The sequence below is a fragment of the Littorina saxatilis genome, linkage group LG12 (genome assembly GCF_037325665.1).
Source record: "Littorina saxatilis isolate snail1 linkage group LG12, US_GU_Lsax_2.0, whole genome shotgun sequence".
Lineage (NCBI taxonomy): Eukaryota > Metazoa > Mollusca > Gastropoda > Littorinimorpha > Littorinidae > Littorina > Littorina saxatilis.
Genome location: NC_090256.1, coordinates 84,717,585 through 84,740,722, shown reverse-complemented (window position 1 = coordinate 84,740,722; position 23,138 = coordinate 84,717,585). Strand labels below are relative to the sequence as shown.

Below are 23,138 nucleotides of genomic sequence, written 5' to 3'. Positions count from 1 at the left end.
TTTCAAATATTAGTTTTTAAAAATTTGAAAAAATGACATATTTCGAACAAACATTTCAATAACAAAACTTTAAGTGACCAAACTGAAATGCAATCCCATAATCCGGCCTAGATCTGAGATTGTGTGATAAGAAATTCGATCAAATTGATGAAAAACTGTAACTGTGAAAGTGCTGCCTCGACCTTTTGGCAAACGGTAAAATATGACGTCATCAAACTGTCCTATCAATAAACGGAAAAACCTTCTATGAGAAAATCCAGTCAAAAATATCCATATCAAATTTCATAAAGATCCACTCCGTAGTTTTTGAGATATGATCTGCAGTGTGAAAAAACGCCCATAACGCCCAAAACGCAAACTCATTTGTCATGATTTGGTCGTGTTCTGCCGATACTATAATGTTTTTCTTTCCTAAAACACATTATAATAGTAGCCTTTCCCAATGTCTATGCTAAAACTGACTTGTCTGTGTTGTCAATGATTTTGCTACAGTGTGAGAACAAAAAGTCTAAACAATCTCACGCCCATAACGCTGTTACACGAAAACTCATTTGGTCGTGTTCTGCCGATACTGTAATGTTTTTCTTTCTTAAAACACACTATAATAGTAGCCCTTCCAAAATGCAATGCTAAAAATGACTGGTCTGTGTTGTCAATGATTTTCTGCGAGAATGCGATCTATCTGTTTGTCGCAAAGACCGTGTGACACTAAAGTTATGAGCGGAAGACAAATCTGCTGAGTGCAATTACGTTTCAGAAGATAGTTGGTTAAAACAGTTTATCACTCAGACACGCAAAGGAACACTATAACTTTATTATTCAGGCCATATTTGCTTTCCTTTGTCATGTATGAAAGTACTGGCCTTGGTTGAAGAAAGTGACCTGTCGCTGTGCAACAAATTTGTCGCCATTTTCCGCCGTGTTTTGTAAATAAAACGTGTTTACTACCCACACATACAAAACGATGCTGTTGGTTCTTTTTATTTTCTTATTGTTTGATTCATGCTTAGCAGTTTAGTATGCTTTGTTTTCTTCTCAATTCAATGGATGGCTATAAAATAAGCATTTAAATGTGAAGGTGTTAAAATTACCCATGATCTGAGCTGTTCACAGCAACATCATACATCAGAAATGCTTAATATTTGGCACAAAGATACACATGACTTTTATCTACAATCATATAGAACGATTTTTTGAGAAAAGACTACAGTTGAATTTATATTAATTTTTGAAATAAAGATTGATGAATATGCGGTTAGAAATTCCTTAATCCTTATTACAAAAATTAATATAAATTCAACTGTAGTCTTTAGTAAAAATATCGTTCTATATGATTGTAGATAAAAGTCATGTGTATCTTTGTGCCAAATATCATGTATTTCTGATATGATGTCGCTGTAAAACCATTTCCTAGAAATCCAATATGGCGGCTGTTTCCATAGCAACGGCGATCTTTGTCCATTAATATTTACACATTTTTCATTCATTGTTATATGTCACTTCAATAACTACCAAGAAAACTAGGTTATTCCATGTATTCACCAAGTTTAATTTTAGTGCCACGCATTGCCTTGATGAGGCTTTTGGCGTTCCATACAGAACCTGTCCAATGCAAGGCCACCTGGGCCCGCGAGGACGGTGGTACAGTCAGAGACTGGTACAGTCGAGGAAGATTCAGTTCTCACTGAATTCTTATTAATAAAACAGCCGATGTTTCGTCGCCACCAGAGCCTCTCTATCAGTCTCCGAAACATTTTCTGTCCATGTAGCAAATCCAAAAACAAAGAGACTGCCAACGTTCCAAAATTCAGAATCAAAAAACAAGAAAGGTAGGTTGTTGGAACGTTTGTTATTGACAAAACAATATTTGTTATTGTGAATGTATTGTTTTGTCAATAACAAACGTTCCAACAACCTACCTTTCTTGTTTTTTGATTCTGTCCGTGTAGCATTATCCCTCTTGTGTATGAGCTGTTGTAGAGACGTGTTACTCCCTTTGTGCGTCCGTGTGTCTGTTCTGCATTTTCTATCTTTGAGGCTGGAGTATACACCTGAGGCCATATTTTAAAGTGGTTAGACTATTTTAAAAGTTATTGTTTCTGTTAGTTCAAGGTTAGCCATATTAGGAAACAACAAAAAGAAAAGGGCTTAACGCGCACATTGTTAAGATAACGACTGTTTTGTTGTTTGGGCGGTTATATGGGTTTTTTTGGTATTTTTTTGTATTGTGGAATCAAAAATGAACTGTGATAATGGATGGCAACGGTAGACGCATGACTTCAACTTCCAGACTTTTCCCCCATCGTTATGACATCTATAAGTCTGTCTGGTCTTGGGGTCTTTGGTTAAGCTGTCTCAGAGGTACCGGTGGCGTTGTGATTTCCCGCCCCTCGTGATAAAGCACTCTCCGAGCAAGCTTCCTTGCTGTCTGATGTCTCATCTGGGTCTATGATGGTGTCAGTCATGTCGCCAGATCCAGAAAGCTATTCTATTCCTATTGCTTTTAAGAGCACGTCTATAAGCCCTGCTTGTTGTGCTCCATTTACTAATTGATTGTATGCGGCTTTGTTATCTGAAAACATTTTCTGAATAAAATTGTTTAAACCAAAGCTATTCTACAGTATGTGAGCGAACTATATTTTTTTATGGTAACATTTAGGCAAGAGAAAAACAAAACAAAACAAGTCGCGTGGAGCGATATCAAAACATGTAGTCAATCTGTCGGCATCAAACTAAAAGATCAACACTGACAACTCGGGAACGGTCAACACCGAGACTACATGCATGCAGTAAGGCTTGGCTGGCCGAAACGTGAAGACCAAGACGGTCGGGTCGTCTTCGTCTCCCCGCAGCAAACGAACATAGTACCTTATTTTCATAAACCGATTTATTTCATTTTGGGCCAATGTCGGAGCAAAAAAGACATAACTATATATGTTTGGATTACGGGAATGATAAAGAACACAATTTCATATCATTTTTTGTAATCTATTTCAACCATTTCCATTTTGATTAATTTCTTGAACTTTATTTAACAAATTTAATTACTAATTTTCAAGTCGTCAAGGTGAAATCCAATCCCATAGTACGGACTAAGTCAAAGATTGTTAGACAAAAATGTCAATAATTTCCATTGAAAAATTAGGTCGTCACTGCTTTCATAAAGACCGGATATGACGTCATCAAAATCGTTCATATTTCTTTTCTTCTTCCTTCTCCTTCTCCTCCTCATACTATTTCTCCCCCTTCCTCCTCCTCCCCCTAATACTTATTATTATTGCTAAACGTAAGAAGACCAGTTCCGTGTGACGCCCCCCCCCCCCCCCCCTTTCTTTTCAAGCTCAAATAGAGCTGTTCACGCCTTGCGACCAATGTTGCCAGCTTCCGCGCCCTCGATGGTTACATAATGGGAAGACCAAGCGCTTTTAAGCTGCAAAGCTCCTACGGCCTTGCAATAAAGCGTTCTGTGTTTGACAGTGTAAAAGACGATCAACACGGTAGGTCTACCCTCTAGATTGACCCTCCTTTTCACTGCTACTTGAAGGGTTCGAATTTGACCACTGCCCCATCCCCCCCCCCCCCCCCCCCCCCCCCCTCTCAGTGTTAAGGCGACGTAGCGCTCAAGGTTAACTCAAAATGGGCGATGCTTAATTGCGAATTCGGAATGTACATAACGTGGCGATGCTTGCTTTAATCACCACGAGTAAGTTACAATGGTCTGATGTTAATCAACGCAGCATGTTTTCTTCGTGTGTGGGTTTTTTTATGAGTGGCTGCTTAACAAGGCAAGGCATGGCAAGGCAAAATGCGGCAAGGCATGGCAAGGCAAAATGCGGCCAGACAGATGTCTTGGTTATCCTCAGTCTACGTAGTGTATCCTAATCCTTACTGTGTCTTAAACAAACAAACGAACATCTTAAAAACAAACAAAAAACAAAAAATGGAAGCAAAATGAAAATAGGTACGTTTTTTGGACCACCCTGTATACGAATCGTAAGCCATTGCACATGATGGGGTCACCCTTTGCTGGGTTGACCATCCTTGATATAAGTGGTCTATAATGGCCAGCTGCAATGGCCAGTGGCCTGATGCGCAGCAGGAGTGGTCACTGTCCCCTGATGGACAATAGCGTTGTGACGTAGACGCCTGAGTTGTTGACAGGGCACTGTTGAAGTGAACATTTCTTCGAGACGTTTGAGGCTTGTTTGGTTTTAGCGTATTCACAGTAAGTAGTGTTCTTTCTACAGTTAAAGGTCCGTGCGGAAAATGTTGCATCAACATTTATTTTTAGACCTGGGTTTTTTTCCAACCGTCAGTAGAATTGTGAAGTTAAGACTGCCACCGTTATAGGTCCCTGATCGACTTCTCAAGCGAGCGAGAATGTGTCTGTATTTTCTCGCCCTTACCCCGTCTCTTATGTGTTACAGTCTGGAACCGTGTGCTATTTTAAACTTCATTTGTCACGTTATTTCATTTGTATTAAGATTGAAATAGTACTGTCTGGTAGAGTGTGGTTGTGTACACTGTACACGTTATTTCATTTGCATGAACACTCTAATTGTACTGTTCGTCTCACAGTCACACTGGCTTACATCTTTTCATTGAGAACCACCTGCTTCCCGTCCGGTTCCTCGCCATCCCATACCCTTTGTTCTAGATCCTCCCCCTTCGCTCTCTGCTAAATCGAGGTTTTACGTCGTCAAAGGTCTCTAACCCTACGGACATTAATTTGGTATTGCGCCATTTCAAGTGTTTTACATGAAGCCACCGCCGGGCTGTAGGAACCTGTGCCTTTTGATAAAGCATGTTCCTTATCGTGCAAAAAAACAAAACCATGTAAACTGCCGTAGATTCGTCCGGGCTTTGACATGAGGTCAAAGAATTTTTCCATTCAGACACATTCCAAAAATCATCAGCATACCCGCTTCCTGTAAAGAATGGGATTGTTTTCATGGAGCACTTTTGTGAGAGAGAGAGAGAGAGAGAGAGAGAGAGAGAGAGAGAGAGAGAGAGAGAGAGAGAGAGAGAGAGAGAGAGAGAGAGAGAGAGAGAGAGAGAAAACACGAACGAACGAAGAACGAACTTGATTACTCAAGGATGGAGATTTTAGGCTGACGCCTAGTCTTACAATCTGTCCCTGCTAAAACTAAACATGTATTAAGATGGATACAATGACAATCGTTAACCGACACGAGGGAAAAAAAAAAAAAAAAATGTATACATTTAAAGATTAATCATGCATTATTGCAACTACTACATGATCTTTACGAAAATCAAATGAATAAGAACACATTTAAACTGACATATCAAAATAATGCAAAGGGATACAAAACAAATAATCTGCACCATTCACACATACATCTACACCACGTCGCGTCACTCATACCTGTATACGCATGCACACACACACGCACATACATACACACCCGCACAGAGAGAGAGAGAGAGAGAGAGAGAGAGAGAGAGAGAGAGAGAGAGAGAGAGAGAGAGAGAGAGAGAGAGACGAGGACAACCAAGTAGAGGAGGACCATGATGACCACGACCACGACGATGATGAAGATGATAATGATGGCTGTATAAAACATGTCTAAGGACACCAAACAGCATCAACGTATGTGAATAACTGCCGGAGACAATTGCCTCGCAAGTTACAAATAGAGCGACATCTATATCTATATACGGCTTGTGTGTGTCTGTCTGTCTGTCTGTGTGTTCACGATTCAAGGCCAAAGTTCTTGATGGATCTGCTTCAAATTTGGTGGGCATATTCAGGTAGACCCCGGACACAATCGTGGAAAATTTTGAACATGTGCGTGCTCTCAGCGCGCAGCGCTGAACCGATTTTGGTTTTTCTGTACATCCATTCCCAGTAACTCTTCCTTATCTTCTCCAGTGTTTTGCGCGTTTATCTCCCTTCCTTCTTCCCGGCGAAGCGGGTATTCATCTAGTTCCAAATGAAAGACAACAAACGAAACGCCCAAGGGGTTGAAACGGGAATGTAGATCGAGAACTGAAGCAAAGTGGTGTCTAAATAGAAAGCCAGAGCTGATGAGCATTGAACCAAAGGACAGACGGAGCGAAACACTCACACATACGCGCACACACACACACACACACACACACACACACACACACAAACAAACAAACAAACAAACAAACAAACACACACACACACACACACACACACACACACACACACACACACACACACACACACACACACACACACACACACACACACAAACACACACATACACACACACAGAAATGTAGTGAGAGAGAGAGAGAGAGAGAGAGAGAGAGAGAGAGAGAGAGAGAGAGCGAGAGAGGCGATATAAAAGATGGAGAGATACACACAGAGCTACAGGAAGAAAAACGAACACGGAACACGCACTGACAGGAAGACTTCAAAAAAAATGTAAAACTAAGATGGGAGGTTGAGGGGAAAATACGGAAGAGATGTGATAAAGATTAAATCAAGAAATATTATGGCTAAGATAGAACGACACGCAGATCGTTAATGGAGATAAGAAACACTTACAGTGTTCAGAGGAAAAGTTGACAAGAGACAAATACAGGGGGAGAGAGAGAGAGAGAGAGGGAGAGAGAGAGAGAGAGAGGGAGAGAGAGAGAGGGAGAGAGAGAGAGGGAGAGAGAGAGAGGGAGAGAGAGAGAGAGAGAGAGAGGGAGAGAGAGAGAGAGAGAGAGAGAGAGAGAGAGGGAGAGAGAGAGAGAGAGAGAGAGAGAGAGAGAGAGAGAGAGAGAGAGAGAGAGAGAGGGGGGAAACCAGACAGACAAACAGACAATGAAACAAGACAGAGACACAGACAGGGACAGAGAAATACAGAGAGAGAGAGAAAGAGATATAATAGGTAGACAAAGACAGAGACAAACAGAGAGAGAGAGAGAGGCAGAGACAGACAGAGGGAGAGACAGGAGACAGGAAAGAGAGAGAGAGGGAGACAGAGAAAGGAAGACATGGACAGAGGCAGAGGGGGGGATCGAGAGAGTGAAAGGGAGGGATAAGATTAACCTAGAAAAATCTCTTTGAACGAATAGGTAGTGGAATAATTTGTTTTTCCCTTCTTCTTTTTTTGTCCAGCGCTCGCCCGTAAAGGGACTAATCAGAGAGACAAAGAGGGCAACAGTGAGACAGACAGACAAAGAAAGAAAGAGAGAAAGAAAGACGGACAGAAAGACAGACAGAGAAAGGCAAAAAGAGAAAGAATGAGACAGGCAGACGGGGAGAAAAAGAAAGAGTGACAGAGACGATAGACAGAAAGAGAGAGCTTGAGAGACTTGGAGAGAGAGAGAGAGAAAGAGAGAGAGAGAGAATTAGAGAGAGAGAGAGAGATAGAATTAGAGAGAGAGAGAGAGAGAGAGAGAGACATACAACAGAGGTATAGAAAGAAATAGAATGACAGTCTTTGTTCATATTTCTATTCGTTCGATCCAAACATAGAGGACTATGTCGGCGCAGAACAAAAATAATGTATATTAATTTGAAAATACCCTGCTGGGCATAGAAGAATATTGATATTGCAATATGTTCTCTCTTCGTCATTAATTATTACGTTCTATCTTCCTTCTCCAGACTTTTTCCTTGTGAGCATCATGTTTCAAATGTCGGACAGTATGATTGGCGTATTCTTAGTATTAATGCAACTCAATGTCTGACACCTTTGACCTTTAACTTTGATTTTCATCTAGCAACAAGAATTGTGATGAGCAGGAAGGTCGTTGATTTGTATGTCTCTCTGTCTGTCTGTCTGTCTGTTGTGTCTGTCTGTCTGTCTGATTGCCTGTATGTCGGTCCCTGTCGGTCTGACGGCCTGCCTGTCTATTTGTCTTTCTGTATGTCTTGCCTGTCTGTCTGTCTGCCTGAGTGCCTGTCTGTCTGTCTGTCTGTCTGCCTGAGTGCCTGTCTGTCTGTCTGTCTGTCTGCCTAGTGCCTGTCTGTCTGTCTGTCTGTCTGTCTGCCTGAGTGCCTGTCTGTCTGTCTGTCTGTCTGTCTGTCCGACCGTCCGTCCGTCCGTCTGTCTTTCTGTCTGTGTGTGTGTCTATCTCTGTCTGTCTGTCTGTCTGTCTCTCTCTCTCTCTCTCTCTCTCTCTCTCTCTCTCTCTCTCTCTCTCTCTCTCTCTCTCTCTCTCTCTCTCTCTCTGTCCCTCTCTGTCTTTCTGTTTCTGTCTGTCCGGCTGTCCGTCTCTCTCTCTGTCTCTGTCTCACTCTCTCACGTACTCTCTCTCGCTCTCTTTATCTATCTCTCTCTCTCTCTCTCTCTCTCTCTCACACACACACTCTCTCTCTCTCTCTCTCTCTTCCTTCAGTCCTCTTAAAACACACGCCATGGCACTTGTACACTCACATCTGCACAAATTAGAGAACATAGGACTAGGAGTGATTGAGAAGGAGAGAGAGATTGTATTGTTAAGACAGAGGAAGTACGTAAACAGATCAAAACTGAATTTCCCTCTCTTTCTCTCTCCCTCTTTCTTTCATTTAGACAGGAGAACATAATAATTATTTGTGAATAAAGCTCTCTCTCTCAATCTCTCTCTGTCTCTTTAACACACACACACTCACTCACTCACTTCGGAGCGACTAGGACAGCAAATCGGTGAGCCGAACACAATCTCACGACAAACCCAAACCCTGCGACCGTACAACCCCCACCACCAGCAGCAGTATAGTAGCGGGTCGGTCTACAAAGATTGATCACTTGGGCGTACAGTGTCGCAGTCTCGGTGAAAACCACCCAAAACTACGCTACGCCGCGTGCGTCGGTATTTCGCGACAGCTGCCACGCGGGCTTGTGCTTCACGCTACTATCTACTCGATACACGGTTCCGCGCCGTGGGTTGATGGTTGGGGCAAAAACCATTCGACAGGGTCGGCCTAAAAACTGAATGGAATCAGCGACTGGTAACATTACCTGGGCTTGTTGAGCTAAAGGCTGGTTGGTTCCAGACGTTCTGCGACTGTTGCGTTGGAGTGAACGCACGCTGTGGCTGTGCGCAAATCACTATGGGGAGTTCTGCTGTGAAAGTGGTCTTGACTTTGTGGCTGATTGGTTTGGAACGATTCAGGCTAGGACACGCGTCGGTGCTTCGTGTGGGATCGAGTTGCAATATTTGTTCCGTATCATCTGGTAGCTTTTCACATGAGTTTTAATCTCTAAGAGAGAAGCGTCAAGATGTAGGATTTCTGTTGTACGTTTTTGAGAATGACTTTGGACACAGTCATCACAGGAGTTTGAATCTCTAAGAGAGAAGCGTCAAGATGTAGGATTTCTGTTGTACGTTTTTGAGAATGACTTTGGACACAGTCATCACAGGAGTTCGAATCCTGCGTGCGCTCATGTTGCAAACTTTGCCTTGAAGTCTGCTGTTCGCAGCAGTTTTATTGTTTGATCCTGAGCACAAACCTTCCACGCGTTCGATATTTCTTGAGAAAAAAAGAATGAAGCTTGGGACACAGTGATTAAATGACTTTCATGTTTGATCCTGAGCGTACACCTTCTACAACTTCGATCTGTTTCTCTGGGTTGATTTTACGATTGCTTGTGAGACAGAGATATTGATAGTGTAATGTTACATCTTGTGCGTAAACCTTCTTCTGCATCTTCGATTTCTCCGGCAGGATGTTTTTAGAATGGCTTCGGATATGCTAACTAACGGTGCTGCGGAAAGCGTTGGATGCTGTTATTGACGGATGTCAAATTTTCCTGCGTTTCAGGAGTGTGGCTGATCGTAAGGACATTCACCAACAAGGAAGGATATTTTACACTTCTACGAGACGCGGCGCTACTCTCTGACAGGTAAGAGGAAAGTTGTGTTACCTGGCTTGCTATTGTTCGACAGACCGTGCTGAATTGTGTTTTCTTGCCGCGAAAATTTAATTAGGAACGAATGGTTTGCACTACACACTCTTTGTGTGTGTGTGTGTGTGTGTGTGTGTGTGTGTTTGTATGTCAGTGTGTGTGTGTGTGTGTGTGTGTGTGTGTGTGTGTGTGTGTGTGTGTGTGTGACAGTGTGGGTATGTCACAGTGTGCGTGTACGTGCGTAAGTCTGTGTCTGTCTCTCTGTCTCTGTCTGTCTGTCTATCTGCCTCTCTCTCTCATTCTCTCTCTCTTCCTCTTTCTCCTTCTCTCTGTCCGTCTGTCTGTCTATCTCTCTCTCTCTCTCTCTCTCTCTCTCTCTCTCTCTCTCTCTCTCTCCTCTCTCTCTGCCTGTCTGTCTTTCTGTCTCTGTCTGTCTGTTTGTCTCTCTCTCTTTCTCTCTCTGTCTCTCTCTGAGTCTCTCTCTCTCTCTCTCTCTTTCTCTCTCTGTCTCTCTCTCTCTCTCTCTCTCTCTAACTGAAAAAAACATATTGTATAACAAATTCCAAACAAGCACGCAGACGGAAGAAAAAGAAAGTTATCAAGAAAGAGAGAGAGAGCGAGTGAAAGGGTTATAAGTTTACAGCAGGCGACATATCGACATCACAATAAAAATAAAAACCTTTCCGAAATAGTACCCGCTGATGGGACCAAAAAAAAGAAGTCTGATCTCCTTAAAAAAAGAATACAGAAAAAAGAAACAAAGAAAAAAAAAGTATTGAACCACGTTTAAGATTACATTAATTTTGTTTTTCCTGTTTAGTTGTAGCTGACGATCACGAATGTATGGCAACAGCCTTACGTTTGGCACCGTGTCGATCTACAATCAGACAGCTACACAAAATGTCTATGAAAGCATTGACGCACTGTAATACACTTATCTGTCACGATCAGTTATAACTGTAGACGGTCATCTTACTGCACTAACCGGCCGGCTCACAGCCAAGTGTCTACTGCTAAGTGACTCGATCCTGCTGAAATAATGCACGCGTATATGTATATACTAGAATGAATACCCGCTTCGCCGGGTAGCCGGCTTCGCCGGGAAGAAGTACTTAGAGCCGTACGCCGGCTTCGCCGGGTCCGAACAATGGACCCGCCAAGCTTAGGTCCCTCCCAGATTCGTGGAATGGGAACAGCACGAAAATGATTCAGTGGCCATAATGCCATTCCTGACCATATCGAGTCCCATCCTTGTCGACGAATGTACGTAACCGTGTTAATCACCTTTGGAGGCGAACTCCACTCAAATAGGATTGAGCAATTTATAGCTTATCTGTAAGCCCTTTTGAACTGTTATGGCTTTTCAAAGGAAGGCCAGTACATACAAATACACAAAAGCCGCCAGACCACATCACAAACAGAACTGAACAATCCCCAGGTGTTGCTCACATAGAGAGACACACACACACACACACACACACACACAAACACAGAGAAGCCGTATCTATAGAGAGATAGATGACAGTGTATTTTTCGCGTGGCTATAAATTGATTCGATCTTTGCACTTTTACAGTGAGGATAATTTACGGGTCCAATTTACGTTCTGGACACTGCGGTGACCTTCTAAAAATAGTAACAGAACGCCGGGAATATCCGAAGACGCCCCACTCATATAGTGCACCATACGAAGGAAGGGAGGTAAACGCTGAAAACCTGGAGAAGATGAGAAGATAAGGAAGAGTTACTTATAATGGTGAAATGAACACAAAAACCAAAATCGGTTCAGCGCTGCGCGCTGAGAGCACGTGTTGAAATATCTCATCGATGATATTGTGTCCGGGGTGTAGCTGAATACGGTGTCCAAATTTGAAAAAGATCCACCGAGAACTTTGGCTTTGGTGTGTCGGTATGGGGGCCCGGGTAGCTGAGGTGGAACCAAAATAGCTGAGGTGGAACCAAAATCGGTTCAGCGCTGCGCGCTGAGAGCACGTGTTGAAATATCGACCAGGTTGTGTCCTGTCCCGGGTCTACCTGAATATGCCCACCAAATTTGAAGCAGATCCATCGAGAACTTTGGCCGTGCATCGCGAACTCACAGACAGACACACAGACAGACACAAGTCGTATATATATATAGATAACAATAGAATTGTACTAACATAGAATCCTGCTGGGATAATGCACGCGTATATATATAACAATTGAATGGTACTAACATAGAACGTCTGCTATTTGCAAGCGAGTACATTTCTAGAGTTATTTACCAGCGTCTGCGGTTTAAAGGCACACTTCTACCCAAACAAAACATGCTCGGCTCACCATCTCAGATCTTAACCAGTTTTTACTTGAGAGAAGACACCCCTCCTCTTGTTCACATACCAACATGCAACACCCTACCTGACTGCTTAATTGCTGTTGCGGGTTATAAAAATAATATTAATTAATTTGTATCATATTTTTATCATATTTTTATCACTTACATTTTTATCATATTTGTATCACTAAAAAAGAATATCATTTTAGGAAAATAATTATTCACAAAAATTCCACTGTGTACTGAGAGCGTGTGTTCATACCTTGCAATCCTTGTGCCGCAGAACGCCTGATAGATCACAATAGATCACATTAGATCACAATAGATCACAATAGATCACAATAGATCACAATAGATCAAAATAGATCACAATAGATCACAATAGATCACAATAGATCACAATAGATCAGTATTGGCTTTCACGTGGGACGAAACAACCATTAAAACAAACTATTTGGACTCATACCCAAAATCCACAGCCTGGCTAGTTTCTGTACAGAGTAGGATTTTCTGCTGAATTATTGGTTACGTCTCTGACTCCCGTGTTCTTTCTTTCTTTCTTTCTTTGGTGTTTAACGTCGTTTTCAACCACGAAGGTTATATCGCGACGGGGAAAGGGGGGGAGATGGGATAGAGCCACTTGTTAATTGTTTCTTGTTCACAAAAGCACTGATAAAAAAAAATTGCTCCAGGGGCTTGCAACGTAGTACAATGTATTACCTTACTGGGAGAATGCAAGTTTCCAGTACAAAGGACTTAACATTTCTTACATACTGCTTGACTAAAATCTTTACAAACATTGACTATATTCTATACAAGAAACACTTAACAAGGGTAAAAGGAGAAACAGAATCCGTTAGTCGCCTCTTACGACATGCTGGGCATGGGGAGCATCGGGTAAATTCTTCCCCCTAACCCGCGGGGGGCGACTCCCGTGTGAATTTGCACAATTAAGCCAGGGAGTCATACTCATTCTGCACAGAAAACAGCCAGGCTAAAGATTTCGATGCATGTCAGTAAAGGTCAAAGTATGTTCCTTGAATGGGTTAAAAGGCATCTGTGGTGGTTTCTAGGACGGTTTACACCATGAAAGTACTGCTGAGTTGCAAGCAATGTTTTCTGACTTTGGGCCTGGAACAAAGTCCTGTCTGTCGGTCACTAGAAACGGGGTCACAGCTCATTTAACGATAGTATACCGAAGGCGCCATTTTGGACAGTTTTTTGACGATTTGAACCTTACAAATTTCAAGGAACATTCGCTGTACTGTAAATTTAGAAACACCTGCAATGATTTGCTCAAAACTGCTGTGAAACTAAGCCAAATAATTAAATGAATTTTAATCAGTAAGCGGCCGGTTTGCATCGCCCAGCTCTCCTGTCAGGAGTCAGGACTTCCGGTCGTCATCATTATTTATTTAGTTTTCATAGATACCAATTCGTCGAAGCAGATCAAGACCGGTGGAATGAGGAAGTCAAATGTACAGTCTAGCTTACGCATGCAAATATATCTAAGAATAGCGCATGAAGTGCTCAGGGTTGACAGGTAGGACGAAAATTATGACTCGCTCGAAGAACGTTCCAATAAAATTACAGTCTGGGATGCCCACTCAAAACACAGCCGTTTTCAATTTGAGTAACTCAGCTCTCAAACGTTTATTTTAAGGTATTCCTGGTGTGTGGTCACAACATTACAACCCCCGACCTGAACTGCATATCGCTTGGGGCGATTTGAGACAGTTTTCTTGTTAGATAAAATATATAATCCCTTTAAGCATAGCAATAATAAGATTACGCATTGCGGCGAACGACCGCAGGTTGCAGTAACAAGTTCTTATGTGACTGAGAATGTATGCGTTCTACCACAGACTGTGAGAGTAAAAGAGAGAGAGAGAGAGAGAGAGAGAGAGAGAGAGAGAGGGAGAGGGAGAGAGAGAGAGAGAGGGAGAGAGAGAGAGAGAGAGGGGGGGGAGGGAGAGAGAAAGAGAGAGAGAGGGAGAGAGAGAGGGAGAGAGAGCGAAAAAGAGAAAGAGAGAGAGAGGGAGAGAGAGAGAGAGCGAGAGAGCGAGAAAGAGAGAGAGAGAAAGAGAGAGAGAGAAAGAGCGAGAGAGAGAGAAAGAGAGTGAGAGAGAAAGAGAGAGAGAGAGAGAGGGAGTTTGAGAGAGAGAGAAAGAGAAAGAGAGAGAGAAAAAAAGAGAGAGAGAGAGAGAAAGATAGGGAGAGAGAAAGAGAGAGAGAGGGAGAGAGAGAGAAAGAGTGAAAGACAGAAAGAGCGAGAGAGAGAGAAAGAGAGAGAGAAAAAGAGCGAGAGAGAGAGAGAAAGAGAGAGAGAGAGAGAGAGAGAGAGAGAGAGAAGGAAAGAGAGAAGAGAGAGAGAGAAAGAGAGAGAGAGAGAAAAAGAGAGAGAGAGAAAGAGAGAGGGGGAGAGAGAAAAAGAAAGAGAGAGAAAGAGAGAGAGAGAGAAAGAGAGAAGGAAAGAGAGAAGAGAGAGAGAGAAAGAGAGAGAGAGAGAGAGAAAGAGAGAGAGAGAGAAAGGGAGGGGGGTCTCTGAAGTCTTCAGACTAAGATGTTATCTCCCCACTTTATTAGCTGGCTGAAAGTAACTGGTTTCAGCGTAACGCTGCACAATTTCCGAAAATCGATTTCTAAGACAATAGTTTCAAGAGAATGGCATGGTGTCGGTCTGTCCCCAAGCTTGCTGTAGCTAATACAAGATTATTTGAACTTGGAACACTGATGAGTTACCGTGTTCTAGTTTTATAATTGGCAGACACGATTAAGACGTGCTAAAGAGAACCAAATTGTATGTGTCCATTACGATACTGTCACTTCTCAAATCAAACACAATATTTAGCAGACTTGTAAAATATGAAGCGGTTTTTGTATGCAATGTTTTCCCTCAGAATCTGGCAAATTGAGTTTTTTTCTGCAATGTGAGCTATACTTTGATCATTATTAAAAGAAAAAATTACTTATCGTCGTGATCTCAGAGCGACCCACAGTTGTCCACTGAGCTAGCGGAAAACCCGATTGTAGGTCAAACGGCTTCGGGTTTCATTCAGAGAAAGAGTGGAAGGGTGTGAAAGAAGGGGATGGGGTGAGGCTGAAGTGTTGTGGGGGTGGGGGGGGGGGGGGGGGGGGGGGTCAACACGTTGCGAAAGCGATCAATCAAAATTTTTACAGCATCGGAAAAAGTTAGAAGGGATGGGCCATTATATATTTCTTTACTAGATGAATACCCGCTTCGCCGGGTACGGCTTCGCCGGGAAGAAGTCAAGCCGAATACCCGGCTGCGCCGGGGACCCGGCTTTGCCGGGTGTACGCCGGCTGTGCCGGCGCACCGCACGAAGGAAGGGAGATAAAGGCGCAAAACAGTGGAGAAGAGTAATACCCGGCTTCGCCGGGACAATGACCTTCTAAAAATAGTATAACGGGAATATGGATTGAGCGTTGTCGACAGTGACCTTCTAAAAATAGAAACGGGAATATGGATTGACGCCACACGAAGGAAGGGAGATAAACGCTGAAAACACTGGAGAAGATAAGGAAGAGTTACTGGGAATGGATCCAGAGAAAAACCAAAATCGGTTCAGCGCTGCGCGCTGAGAGCACGTGTGGAAATATCTCATCGACCAGGTTATGTCCGGGGTGTACCTGAATATGGCAACCGAATTTGAAACAGATCCATCGAGAACCTTGGGCGTGCATCGCGAACACACAGACACACACACACACACACACACACACACACACACACACACACACACACACACACACACACATTTATTAACAAATATTTAGGCATGATATTTAATCAAAATGGTAAACTAACTTTGGCGCAAGAACATTTAAGTAAACAAGGAAATAAAGCAGCATATTCTCTTCGAAAAACATTTAGAAATGAAAATGTGCCAATTGATACAATATTTCATTTATTTGATTCATTGGTAAACCCTATTTTAACATATGGAGCAGAAATTTGGTTCCCTTACATGTTCACGAGCAAAAACGATACCAATGACATTGAAAACTTTTTTAAAAGATGTATTTCGAATGAATGTCTTCACGAATCTGTCCATGTTAAATTTTGTAGATTTATTCTTGGTGTGCACAAAAAAGCCATGTGGATTCCAGTTTTAGCAGAAATAGGAAGATTTCCTTTAGGACTAAACATGTTATCACAAAGCATATCGTATTGGGCACATATTTTGAAAACGGAGAATAAATCACTTATTCATCAAATATATGAAGAAATGTTAAACCAAGCGCCAAAAAATCCGTGGCTAACTTTCATCAAAGAACTTTTGTACAAAATAGGTTTTAAACATGTATGGCTTAATCAATATACATTTGACATCGGTAAACTACAAAACGCCATACAAGAAAAGTTAAGGATTAACTACATAAAGTTTTGGGAGAAAATTAAATGTGAAGGTCGTCCAAGGCTGAAATTTTATTCCTCTGTAAGCAAGACATACGAAGTTCAGCCATACCTTATAAGCATTACGAATATCAAGCATAGACATTTACTGAGTAAATTAAGGACAAGTACACACTCTTTAAAAATTGAAACTGGAAGACATAATAACATACCAAGAGAAAATCGTTTATGTAATAAATGTAACGTTATTGAAGATGAAATTCACTTCCTAGACGGATGTCAAAAGTTCACTAAACTGCGAAATGATTTTATAAAGGATCTATCAAATATAGATATAAAGTATTCCAACAATAAACCTAGTGAAGTATTTTGCGAAGACAGAATACAAATTCGTCCAGGAAAGTTTATTTCAGATTGTTTTAATCGCTCTTTGTGTCAATAACCAATTTGGTTCCGACAATAAAATATATTCTATTCTATTCTATTCTATTCTATTCTATTCACACACACACACACACACACACACACACAGACACACACACACACACACAAACACACACACACACACACAGACACACACAAACACACACACACACACACACACACACACAAGTCGTATATATATATATATATAGATACGAAACCCAATCTCTTTAATCTGCTACGAATTGGGAGTACCAGATCCAATATCATCGACGACACACATTTTCGCACGCCTTTTCCGATTCGTACTTGCTTTTCTGCAGGCCTGTGATATATCGGTTGCAAATAGTGTGTGGGTGTGTGTGTCGGGGGTCTGTTTGTCTATCTGTCTGTCTGTCTGTCTGTCTGCGACTGACTGACTGTGTGTGTGTGTGTGTGTGTGTGTGTGTGTGTGTGTGTGTGTGTGTGTGTGTGTGTGTGTGTGTGTGTGTGTGTGTGTGTGTGTGTGTGTGTGTGTGTGTGTAAGAACTCGTCGTCAAACATATAGCAATGTCCATATTTGGAAATGATAATCATGTGAGCATAAGTATATCGGTCGTTTACGTAAAAGCGTTTGTTTGAGGCTGTTTTTACTTGAACGAAATGGACACGAAATGGACACGAAATGGACACGAAAGAGCCTAGAGCTTGTTTTCCTGTAAAGGCCACCACACTTTCGACGCTAAAAAGCATCAAGATACTGTTCTTGCTTCTCGTATTTCAACTAACACTAAACCAGCGACGTGTCTGAAATGAGAGCTTGAAGCAAGAGAATGCTCCGTAATGTATTTCTACTTGTTTATTTGGTTTTTGTTTGCCACAAATTTCAATTGGTAATGCTTTGTCTGACATTTCTTTCTAGGTGTCTGTCTGTCTCTTTAGGCGCATCGAAATCGATTTCTTTTCAGTTATATTCTTATTTATCCAAGTTTTCCTATTCTATGGCAACAAGATTTGTTTCTGTTTTCTACCTCTTGCAGCGATAAACATGTCAACTACTGCTTGTATATATATCCTAGTTACAAAAGCTTATCTTTCTTAGTTTGCGAGCTCTTTTCGATTCAGGTCAGAAAATGTGAATTCTTTTTCTGTCGAACTTATTAGAGATTTGAAACAAGTTTATCTCGTGATTAAAAAAAAAAGAAGATTCATTTCATAATGTCAGCGAGAAGAAATAAGGTTTCAATTTCAGATTAGAAAGAACAAGGCGGTTTCTAAAATGGCGGTGATGCCGGAAATGAGTTTGAAATGTTAGCGGACGCGTTGATGTCGCAATAGATGGTGTCCTTTTACAGAACCACTTTTAATGTTTTGTTTTTGTTATTGAAAGTCTTACTTTGGTGATATAGTGGGTTAATTGTTAGTTATGCTTCTAATTACCTTGATTTATTGTTTAGTTGATTGCGCTCGTAGTTACTCTAATGTGTGTGTCGATCTGTCGGTGTGTGTGTTCGTTCGGTGATAGTTCATCGCCAATTTCTGATTCTGTTGTTAAAGCTAGGTACTGTACGTGTTGGTATCCTCCACACGCAATGCACTCCCCACCCCCCCTCTGTCTGTCTGTCTGTCTGTCTGTCTGTCTGTATCTCTCTCCCTTTCTCTCTACTCTCTCTCTCTCTCTCTCTCTCTCTCTCTCTCTCTCTCTCTCTCTCTCTCTCTCTCTCTCTCTCTCTCTCTCTCTCTCTCTCATTCCATCTGTATTATATCTATGTCTTATTGCTTGAACGACCGTGCGGACATGTTCGATACGTTCTTCGTACGTACCTACACTTGTGTATTGTAGACTTATCGCAACAAAAGTTAAAACGATCAGGTTTTCTGTGTTTAAAGGTACTGAACTTGTCAAATCCAGGTGCACGGAGCCCCTGGGGCTTTTAGTCATACCTCAGGCAGCTATCCGTTAGAAGAACTACCAAGTTTCATTGACTTGCACCCAAAGAGTCAAGAACTGCGACTTTTTTACGAATTAATTTCGTACTCGGACCCGGCTGGTCTTGACCTATTTTTGGATCTAAATTTAGATCAGGTAGATCACCACATCATGTACAAAAAGACACGTCACTAGCAAACTATGTCAGACGTCATCCTGAGTTTGTGTAAAACAAAATGGAGGCCGGAATCACTCAGTTGAATCGAACTCCGACCAAACACCACGTAATAACTAGGTTAATTTATGCACTCGCGTGAACAAGAAACTGTCGAGCTTCACAGATGTCGTCGTTGGGTAGTTTTGGGTTTGTTTTACTACCATATGAGGATTTTTGAACTGTAAATCCACTCAGCTGCAACAAAAACGCAAAACGAAGGCTGTGAGCTGCACTGTGCCTTTAACCTCAAAATAAAATGTAGATAGAATTCTAAAACATAGTTTTCTTCTGTTTTTCATAACTATTTCGTTCAGAGTCTTATCGTTAAGGCAGGTTATGGTGCATGTACTCTTGCTGACACATGTTGTGACTCAACCTCAGAACATTGTTACACGTTCAATTCTTCCAGACATTCTGCATTCACACCGAGGTGACCATTTCAACGTTGCGTGACAATACATAAGTACCCACAATGTCCTGGAACGGTGTCCGAACAATGCACAATGTCCTGGAACGGTGTCCGAACAATGCACAATGTCCTGGAACGGTGTCCGAACAATGCACAGTGTCCTGGAACGGTGTCCGAACAATGCACAGTGTCCTGGAACGGTGTCCGAACAATGCACAGTGTCCTGGAACGGTGTCCGAACAATGCACAGTGTCCTGGAACGGTGTCCGAACAATGCACAGTGTCCTGGAACGGTGTCCGAACAATGCACAGTGTCCTGGAACGGTGTCCGAACAATGCACAGTGTCCTGGAACGGTGTCCGAACAATGCACAGTGTCCTGGAACGGTGTCCGAACAATGCACAGTGTCCTGGAACGGTGTCCGAACAATGCACAGTGTCCTGGAACGGTGTCCGAACAATGCACAGTGTCCTGGAACGGTGTCCGAACAATGCACAGTGTCCTGGAACGGTGTCCGAACAATGCACAGTGTCCTGGAACGGTGTCCGAACAATGCACAATGTCCTGGAACGGTGTCCGAACAATGCACAATGTCCTGGAACGGTGTCCGAACAATGCACAGTGTCCTGGAACGGTGTCCGAACAATGCACAATGTCCTGGAACGGTGTCCGAACAATGCACAGTGTCCTGGAACGGTGTCCGAACAATGCACAGTGTCCTGGAACGGTGTCCGAACAATGCACAGTGTCCTGGAACGGTGTCCGAACAATGCACAGTGTCCTGGAACGGTGTCCGAACAATGCACAATGTCCTGGAACGGTGTCCGAACAATGCACAGTGTCCTGGAACGGTGTCCGAACAATGCACAATGTCCTGGAACGGTGTCCGAACAATGCACAGTGTCCTGGAACGGTGTCCGAACAATGCACAGTGTCCTGGAACGGTGTCCGAACAATGCACAGTGTCCTGGAACGGTGTCCGAACAATGCACAGTGTCCTGGAACGGTGTCCGAACAATGCACAGTGTCCTGGAACGGTGTCCGAACAATGCACAGTGTCCTGGAACGGTGTCCGAACAATGCACAGTGTCCTGGAACGGTGTCCGAACAATGCACAGTGTCCTGGAACGGTGTCCGAACAATGCACAGTGTCCTGGAACGGTGTCCGAACAATGCACAGTGTCCTGGAACGGTGTCCGAACAATGCACAGTGTCCTGGAACGGTGTCCGAACAATGCACAGTGTCCTGGAACGGTGTCCGAACAATGCACAGTGTCCTGGAACGGTGTCCGAACAATGCACAGTGTCCTGGAACGGTGTCCGAACAATGCACAGTGTCCTGGAACGGTGTCCGAACAATGCACAGTGTCCTGGAACGGTGTCCGAACAATGCACAGTGTCCTGGAACGGTGTCCGAACAATGCACAGTGTCCTGGAACGGTGTCCGAACAATGCACAGTGTCCTGGAACGGTGTCCGAACAATGCACAGTGTCCTGGAACGGTGTCCGAACAATGCACAATGTCCTGGAACGGTGTCCGAACAATGCACAATGTCCTGGAACGGTGTCCGAACAATGCACAGTGTCCTGGAACGGTGTCCGAACAATGCACAATGTCCTGGAACGGTGTCCGAACAATGCACAGTGTCCTGGAACGGTGTCCGAACAATGCACAATGTCCTGGAACGGTGTCCGAACAATGCACAGTGTCCTGGAACGGTGTCCGAACAATGCACAGTGTCCTGGAACGGTGTCCGAACAATGCACAGTGTCCTGGAACGGTGTCCGAACAATGCACAGTGTCCTGGAACGGTGTCCGAACAATGCACAGTGTCCTGGAACGGTGTCCGAACAATGCACAGTGTCCTGGAACGGTGTCCGAACAATGCACAGTGTCCTGGAACGGTGTCCGAACAATGCACAGTGTCCTGGAACGGTGTCCGAACAATGCACAGTGTCCTGGAACGGTGTCCGAACAATGCACAGTGTCCTGGAACGGTGTCCGAACAATGCACAGTGTCCTGGAACGGTGTCCGAACAATGCACAGTGTCCTGGAACGGTGTCCGAACAATGCACAGTGTCCTGGAACGGTGTCCGAACAATGCACAGTGTCCTGGAACGGTGTCCGAACAATGCACAGTGTCCTGGAACGGTGTCCGAACAATGCACAGTGTCCTGGAACGGTGTCCGAACAATGCACAGTGTCCTGGAACGGTGTCCGAACAATGCACAGTGTCCTGGAACGGTGTCCGAACAATGCACAGTGTCCTGGAACGGTGTCCGAACAATGCACAGTGTCCTGGAACGGTGTCCGAACAATGCACAATGTCCTGGAACGGTGTCCGAACAATGCACAATGTCCTGGAACGGTGTCCGAACAATGCACAGTGTCCTGGAACGGTGTCCGAACAATGCACAATGTCCTGGAACGGTGTCCGAACAATGCACAGTGTCCTGGAACGGTGTCCGAACAATGCACAGTGTCCTGGAACGGTGTCCGAACAATGCACAGTGTCCTGGAACGGTGTCCGAACAATGCACAGTGTCCTGGAACGGTGTCCGAACAATGCACAATGTCCTGGAACGGTGTCCGAACAATGCACAGTGTCCTGGAACGGTGTCCGAACAATGCACAATGTCCTGGAACGGTGTCCGAACAATGCACAGTGTCCTGGAACGGTGTCCGAACAATGCACAGTGTCCTGGAACGGTGTCCGAACAATGCACAGTGTCCTGGAACGGTGTCCGAACAATGCACAGTGTCCTGGAACGGTGTCCGAACAATGCACAGTGTCCTGGAACGGTGTCCGAACAATGCACAGTGTCCTGGAACGGTGTCCGAACAATGCACAGTGTCCTGGAACGGTGTCCGAACAATGCACAGTGTCCTGGAACGGTGTCCGAACAATGCACAGTGTCCTGGAACGGTGTCCGAACAATGCACAGTGTCCTGGAACGGTGTCCGAACAATGCACAGTGTCCTGGAACGGTGTCCGAACAATGCACAGTGTCCTGGAACGGTGTCCGAACAATGCACAATGTCCTGGAACGGTGTCCGAACAATGCACAATGTCCTGGAACGGTGTCCGAACAATGCACAGTGTCCTGGAACGGTGTCCGAACAATGCACAGTGTCCTGGAACGGTGTCCGAACAATGCACAATGTCCTGGAACGGTGTCCGAACAATGCACAGTGTCCTGGAACGGTGTCCGAACAATGCACAGTGTCCTGGAACGGTGTCCGAACAATGCACAGTGTCCTGGAACGGTGTCCGAACAATGCACAGTGTCCTGGAACGGTGTCCGAACAATGCACAGTGTCCTGGAACGGTGTCCGAACAATGCACAATGTCCTGGAACGGTGTCCGAACAATGCACAGTGTCCTGGAACGGTGTCCGAACAATGCACAGTGTCCTGGAACGGTGTCCGAACAATGCACAATGTCCTGGAACGGTGTCCGAACAATGCACAGTGTCCTGGAACGGTGTCCGAACAATGCACAATGTCCTGGAACGGTGTCCGAACAATGCACAGTGTCCTGGAACGGTGTCCGAACAATGCACAGTGTCCTGGAACGGTGTCCGAACAATGCACAGTGTCCTGGAACGGTGTCCGAACAATGCACAGTGTCCTGGAACGGTGTCCGAACAATGCACAGTGTCCT

The 23,138-nt window shown here is 43.8% G+C and overlaps 1 protein-coding gene across 2 annotated transcripts in view; it reads left to right on the top strand.

Annotated features, from left to right (window-relative positions):
- The window catches only part of LOC138983007 (5-hydroxytryptamine receptor 4-like), a 194,885-nt gene that overhangs the window by 111,967 nt on the left and 59,780 nt on the right, over positions 1 to 23,138 (top strand). The window contains exon 3 of one of the 2 annotated variants that reach the window (XM_070356410.1): positions 9,737 to 9,818. The gene's annotated coding sequence lies outside the window, so the exon portion shown is untranslated. Of the gene's footprint in view, positions 1 to 8,772; positions 9,819 to 23,138 lie in introns of those variants that run through there. The other variant, XM_070356409.1, reaches the window with a different exon arrangement.